Here is an 8,017-nt window from a genome sequence, read left to right as displayed (position 1 = left end):
AGGAAGTCAAATTGTCCCTGTTTGCAGATGACATGATTGTATATCTAGGAAACCCCATTGTCTCAGCCCAAAGTCTCCTTAAGCTGATAAGCAACTTCAGCAAAGTCTCAGGATTCAAAATCAATGTACAAAAATCACAAGCATTCTTATACACCAATAACAGACAAACAGAGAGCCAAATCATGAGTGAACTCCCATTCACAATTGCTTCAAAGAGAATAAAATACCTAGGAATCCAACTTACAAGGGACATGAAGAACCTCTTCAAGGAGAACTACAAACCACTGCTCAAGGAAATAAAAGAGGATACAAACAAATGGAAGAACATTCCATGCTCATGGGTAGGAAGAATCAATATCATGAAAATGGTCATACTGCCCAAGGTAATTTACAGATTCAATGCCATCCTCATCAAGCTACCAATGACTTTCTTCACAGAATTGGAAAAAACTACTTTAAAGTTCATATGGAACCAAAAAAGAGCCCGCATCTCCAATTCAATCCTAAGCCAAAAGAACAAAGCTGGAGGCATCACGCTACCTCACTTCAAACTACACTACAAGGCTACAGTAACCAAAACAGCATGGTGCTGGTACCAAAACAGTGATATAGATCAATGGAACAGAACAGAACCCTCAGAAATAACTCCGCATATCTACAACTATCTGATCTTTGACAAACCTGAGAAAAACAAGAAATGGGGAAAGGATTCCTTATTTAATAAATGTTGCTGGGAAAACTGGCTAGCCATATGCAGAAAGCTGAAACTGGATCCCTTCCTTACACCTTATACAAAAATTAATTCAAGTTGGATTAAAGACTTAAATGTTAAACCTAAAACCAAAAAAAACCCTAGAAGAAAATCTAGGCATTACCATTCAGGACATAGGCATGGGCAAGGACTTCATGTCTAAAACACCAAAAGCAATGGCAACAAAAGCCAAAATTGACAAATGGGATCTAATTAAACTAAAGAGCTTCTGCACAACAACAGAAACTACCATCAGAGTGAACAGGCAACCTACAAAATGGGAGAAAATTTTTGCAACCTACTCATCTGACAAAGGGCTAATATCCAGAATCTACAATGAACTCAAACAAATTTACAAGAAAAAAACAACCCTATCAAAAAGTGGTCGAAGGACATGAACAGACACTTATCAAAAGAAGACATTTATGCAGCCAAAAAACACGTGAAAAAAATGCTCATCATCACTGGCCATCAGAGAAATGCAAATCAAAACCACAATGAGTTACCATCTCACACCAGTTAGAATGGCAATCATTAAAAAGTCAGGAAACAACAGGTGCTGGAGAGGATGTGGAGAAATAGGAACACTTTTACACTGTTGGAGGGACTGTAAACTAGTTCAACCATTGTGGAAGTCAGTGTGGCAATTCCTCAGGGATCTAGAACTAGAAATACCATTTGACCCAGCCATCCCATTACTGGGTATATACCCAAAGGACTATAAATCATGCTGCTATAAAGACACATGCACACGTATGTTTATTGCGGCACTATTCACAATAGCAAAGACTTGGAACCAACCCAAATGTCCAACAATGATAGACTGGATTAAGAAAATGTGGCACATATACACTATGGAATATTATGCAGCCATAAGAAATGATGAGTTCGTGTCCTTTGTAGGGACATGGATGAAATTGGAAATCATCATTCTCAGTAAACTATCACAAGAACAAAAAAACCAAACACTACATATTCTCACTCATAGGTGGGAATTGAACAATGAGGACACATAGACACAGGAAGGGGAACATCACACTCTGGGGACAGTTGTGGGGTGGGGGGAGGGGGGAGGGATAGCATTAGGAGATACACCTAATGCTAAATGACGAGTTAATGGGTGCAGCACACCAGCATGGCACATGTATACGTATGTAACTAACCTGCACATTGTGCACATGCACCCTAAAACTTAAAGTAGACTAATGAAATTTAAAAAATTAAATAAATAAATAAATAAATAAAAATAAAATGAAATGTAAATGAATTACACTCTCCATTCAAAAAACATAGAGTGGCTGAATGGACTTTAAAAAACAAGACCCGCTGATCTGTTGCAAAACACAGATGACATCAAAACCATAAACTCAGTGAGGGAATTTGTAAAAGAGACATGAATGAAATGAAGTGAATTTGAAAGGATAACACTGTAACTATATCTACATCTTTATCTACAACTATCCATAAATAGAACAAACAGGAATGTGAAAATAAGCCAAATAAATTTTAATCATATATTAAATATTAAATGTTTAAAGTAAATGAAGGGGTTTTCTTTTCTTTACCATTTATATAGGTGTTTATTCTAGCACTAGCAACATATTATAGATACCATTGTAGCTCTGGAATTTTATTGGAATTGTATTACATGTATGCATACATATTCTCTGGGAGAGAATAGGCATCAGTACAATATAGTCTTCCAATCCAGAAATAGGAATCTCCACTTAATCACTTTTTTTTTTTGAGACAGAGTCCTACTCTGTCACCCAGCCTGGAGTGCCATGGCATGATCTCAGCTCACTACAACCTCCGTCTCCCAGGTTCAACTGATTCTCATGCCTCAGCCTCCCAAGTAGCTAGGATTACAGTTGTGTACCACCACGACCAGCTAATTTTTGTATTTTTTGTAGAGAGTGGGTTTCTCCATGTTGGTCAGGATGGTCTTGAACTCCTGGCCTCATGTGATCTGCCCACCTCAGACTCCCAAATTGCTGGAATTACAGGCGTGAACCACCGCACCCAGCCAATCATTTTTTCATGTACATCCATAAGGCCTAATAGTTTTCCCATAAAGGTCTCTACATATTTCTTGATACATACGTTGTTCTTATAAATAGGATTTTCCCCATTATATGTGCTAATTTCTTATTGTAGGTATACAATAAAACTGAAATCTTGCCTTGTATTTTACAACTGGAAATGTTATTGAATTTTTATTTTCCCCAATGATTTTTTTTAGATGATTCTCTGAATTTTACTAAGAAACAATCTTACGATTGTAAATAGTGATAATTTTGTGTCTTCCTTTCTAATATACATACTTTTTCCTCCTTTTATCACATTAGGTAGAATATCTAGAAAAAATGTTGAAATCATGGTAGTAGAAACAGATTTTATTAAAATATCTCTAATTTTTTATGATCAGACATAAACTTATGTATTGACCAGAGAATATTTTGTCATATTATGGAAATTATTTTTAGTATTTTTTGTTTTGTTTATTTTTTATATATTTAGGGGCTATAAGTACAGATTTTGTACATGTATATATTGTGTAATGGTGAAGTATGGCCTTTTAGTCTATGCATCACCTGAATAATGAAAATTGTACCAAATAGGTAATTCTTCAACCTTCATCCCCAACCCACATTTTTACCTTTTGTAGTCTCCAATGTCTATTTTTCCGCTCTGTATGTTCCTGTGTAGATATTATGTAAATTTATTTATATTCCTAGTTAAGACTTTGGTTTCTTGCTTTTTAAAATTTAGGAACACATGTAGAATTTTAAGTAACTATCTCTTTAATTCTCTTTTTTAAATTGCTTTTCTTGTATCTATTTAAGGTATATTTATGGTAGAAAATATATACATTGCAGAATAATTAAATCAAGCTAATTAACATACACATTACCTCATTTTTTTGTTGTTAGAACATTTAAAATATATTCTCTTAGCAATTTTCAAGTATATAATATGTTGTCATTGACTATAGTCAACATGATGTGCAACTGACGTCTTGCACATTAACTTCTTCCTCCTGTCTAACTGAAATTTTGTATTTTTCAACTGACATCTCTTCAATCCCCCTACCTCAGTCTCTGGTAACCACCATTTTACTCTCTCATTCTATGAATTTGACATTTTTAGATTCCACATATCAGCAAGATCATAAAGTCTCTCTGTGCCTGGCCTATTGCACTTAACATAATGTCCTTGAGATTCATTGATGTCATCCCAAATGACATGATTTCTGTTTTTATGGCTGACTACTATTCCATTACATATATTTATCACATTTTCTTTCATCCATTTATCTGTTTGGGTTTTTTTCCAAGCTCACAAAAACACTTTTTATTTGAGGCAAAAAGAAGTCTTGCTGAAAGGATTAAAATTCCAAGCAGTCAAATCTCAACTGTTAGTTGCACTATTTTGACCTTGTAGATTGTTTTTCTCCTTAGTCATAAAAGGGTATTCAGATTGTACTTTCCCCAGCTGGGCAAAAATGGGGGCAAAGAAAACTGGAAGAAACTTCTACTCTATGGGTATTGCTCTTCAGACCCAACAGCAAGCCAGGCAAGCCCTCGCTGGTCAATCTATAGATGGCTGTCTCACCACTGAGTGTCACAGGCCACATTACATTGGCAAGAATAAAATGAGGCAGGAAAAACAGATGTAGTTCACTTGGAGATGAGCAGGCATCCACAGCTTCAAAATTCTTCCTAGAAGGGGTAATCCTTGTGCGAGGCACAGCTTACCAAGGCACAGTTTCTGTTGTAGCTAGGTAAGGTGGTCATATCCTTGCTGCTTAGTTCAAAGTAAAAGGCCTTAAAGTTCTCTGCAATGCATTTTTGTGTCACAGACTTGGGATTCACCACCAAGTTTCTCTGAATGGGAAATCAAATCAGAACCTGAGCTGTAGTTTTATTATGCTTGACTGTGATCACCTTGCTTCTGGCATCCTCCAGGACAGAAGAATCCTTGAGCTTTGCCCAGGGCCTGTCCAGAGAGTCAAGGGGGCTATAGGCAGTCACCATGATGCCTTTGGACTGGCAGTACTGGATTAACTTCTTTTGAGTTAGGTATGTGCAGAACTCAATCTGTTTAACCATTGGCTGATACTTTAAGCCACGTTTGTTTAAGATCCTCCTGACATGAGAATAGTTGAACTTGGAGATGCCAATAGCTTTCACCAACCCTTCATCCACCAGCTCTTTCATGGCTGCTCATGTGTCCACAATGCTGGTGTCATTGGGATATACAGTGGCTGAATCATCCAGTGGGAAAAATTTCTTCCCTGGCTTAAAGCCAGTTGTCCAGTGAATAAGGTAGATGTCTAGGTAGTCCAGATTCAAGTAACTGAGCATCTTCTGGCAGGTTTTTATCAGCAGACCCTTCTTAAGACATGTGCACCACAGATTGCTGATGATGAAGAGCTACTTGCACTTTACTGCCTGCTCCCTGAGCTTCTCCTAAATGGCCACCCCTGACTCATTCTCATTCTGGTACACGTGGGCACAATCTATGTGGCAGTACCCAATGTTAATCACCACATTTACAGACTCGGTCACCAGGTCTGGAGGAGACTTCCAGGTACCTGGCCCCAGGATGGACATCTTGGCACTGTTGTTGAGCAAAAGATGGTTGATCATGGCTGCTGTACTCCTAGATCCCCACCCAGAACCATGTACATTTATCTGTTGATAAATACTTAGGTTGATTCCATATCTTGGCTACTGTGAATAATGCTGCATTTATCATGGGACTGCAGTTATCCTTTTGCAATTCTGATTTCTTTTTGATATATACACAGTAATAGGGTTGCTGGATCATATAGTAGTTCTATTACTAATTTTTTGAGGAACTTTCATTCTCTTTTCTATAATGGCTGTACTAATTTACGTTTCTACCAACAATGCACCATGATTCCTTTTTCCCCATGTTCTCACCAATATGTGTTATCTTTCATCTTTTTTAAAATAGTCATTTTAATAGGCATGAAATTTTCATTATGGTTTTGATTTGTTTTTTCCTGATGATTAGCCATGTTAAGAATTTGCTGATATACCTGTTGAGCATTTGTCTTATTTTAAGAAATGTCTATTCAGGTTCTTTTCCCATTTTTAATCAGATTGCTTTATTACTTTTGAGTTCCTTATGTATTTCAAATGTTATTAGCCCTATATCAAATGTGTAGTTTGCAAATATATTCTCTCATTCAGTACATTGTCTCTTTATCCTGTTCATTGTTTTCTTCTGTGCAGAAGCTTTTTAGTTTGATGTAATCCCATTTGTCTCTTTTTACTTTTGTTGCCTGTGCTTTCAGAGTCACATCCAAAAAATCATTGCCCAGACCAATTTCATCGAGGTTTTTTCCCCCTTTCTAAAAAACAACTTTTATTTTTGGTTCAGGGGTATATGTGAATATTTGTTATATAGGTAACCTTGTGTCATGGGGGTCTGTTGTACAGATTATTTCATCACTAAGGAATTAAGCCCAGTAACCAATAGTTATCTTTTCTGCTCCACTTCCTCCTCACACCCTCCACCCTCAAGTAGATCCCAGTGTGTTGTTCCCTTCATTGTATTCATGAGTTCTCTTCATTTAGCTCCCACTTATAAGAGATAATGTGTGGTATTTGGTTTTCTGTTCCTGTGTTAGTTTGCTGAGGATAATAGCTTGTGGCTCCATCCATGCTCCTGCAAAAGACATGATGTCATTCTTTTTATGACTGCATAGTATCCCATGGTGTATCTGTATCACGAACTCTGTCATTGATGGCCATTTAGATTGATTCCACTTTTTGCTATTGTGAATAGTGTTGCAATGAACATTCACAAGATTGTGTGTGTGTGGTAAAATGATTTATATTCCTCTGGGTATATACCCAATAATGGGATTGCTGGGTTGAATGGTGGTTCTGTTTTTAGCTCTTTGAGGAATCACTGTACTGCTTTCCACAATGGTTAAACTAATTTACACTCCCATCAACAGTGTATAAATGTTTTCTTTGCAACCTTGAACTAGCTCTTTGATTCCATAAAGACACTAATTTTCAAGGATGCTCTCCCCCTTCTTTTTATAATTATCAAAGATAATTGCATATGTTATTGCATATTCTAGGGTATTGATGTCAAAAATCAAAGAGCTTGAGGAGAAGAAGAAGTACTTCAGTTGAAAATAATTTATTATTTTATTAAAAGTGGCCACTGGAGTTCAGCATTATGACAGCCTGTAGGATGAGATTATAGCAGATGTCAGACTCTTATAGTATGAAATATCTAGTCAATTTTGACCAAATATTATCAAAAATTAGATTATTTCAGAGAAAAATCATTCTAACAACATGTTTATTTTACACCATGCAGACAATATAAATGGGATTTTGATTTTATATGAAAATAGGAAGTCACTAGTTGATTTTCTCTGCAAATTAATTAATCTCTCTTTTTCTTGACCTGAAATCTTTATTTTCCTTTAAGAAATGCTCTCTTCCTCCTCCCACCTCTGTTCATATGATTTTTTTTAACTTTTGCTTTACATATGTTATTGGGGGAATGGGTAGTGGTTGGTTACATGAGTAAGTTTTTTAGTGGTAATTTGTGGAATTTCAGTGCAGCCATCACTTGAGCAGTATACACTGCACACAATTTGTACTCTTTTATCCCTCATTCCTGCCGAGATCAGCTCGGTCATGGAGAGCCTAACCCAGTGGTGCTAGAGGAATTAAAGGCACACACACGGAAGTATGGAATATGGAGTGGGAAATCAGGTGACTGACAGCCTTCGGGGCTGACAGCCTTCAGAGCTGAGAGCCACGAACAGAGTTTTACCCACATATTTATTGATAGCAAGCCAGTGATAAGCATTGTTTCTATAGATTATAGATTAACTAAAATGGGAAACAAAGGGATGGGCTGAAACAAAGGGATGGGCTCTGGCTAGTTATCAGCAGCAGGAACATGTCCTTAAGGCACAGATTGCTCGTGCTATTGTTTGTGGCTTAGGAATGCCTTAAGCAATTTTCTGCCCTGAGTGGGCCAGGTGTTCCTTGCCCTCATTCCAGTAAACCCACAACCTTCAGCAAGGGCGTCATGGCCATGATGAACATGTCACAGTGCTGCAGAGATTTTGTTTGTGGCCAGTTTTGGGGCCTCTTACCAACATATTCCCCCTTTTTGTTTTTGCAAGACATTAAAAGCAAAGGTGGTTTTATCACAGTGAGCTACTTCTCGCAGGAGTTGGGATCCACATCTGCAGACTAT

General features: G+C 37.2%; 1 pseudogene; it reads right to left on the bottom strand.

The window, feature by feature from the left end:
* Nucleotides 1-4,461: 4,461 nt before the first annotated feature.
* On the bottom strand, nt 4,462-5,403 carry LOC100993605 (aldo-keto reductase family 1 member B1-like; annotated as a pseudogene).
* Between the last annotated feature and the right edge of the window lie 2,614 nt (nt 5,404-8,017).

The sequence above is a fragment of the Pan paniscus genome, chromosome X (genome assembly GCF_029289425.2).
Source record: "Pan paniscus chromosome X, NHGRI_mPanPan1-v2.0_pri, whole genome shotgun sequence".
Taxonomy (NCBI): domain Eukaryota; kingdom Metazoa; phylum Chordata; class Mammalia; order Primates; family Hominidae; genus Pan; species Pan paniscus.
This window is presented reverse-complemented; position numbering and strand designations above follow the sequence as displayed.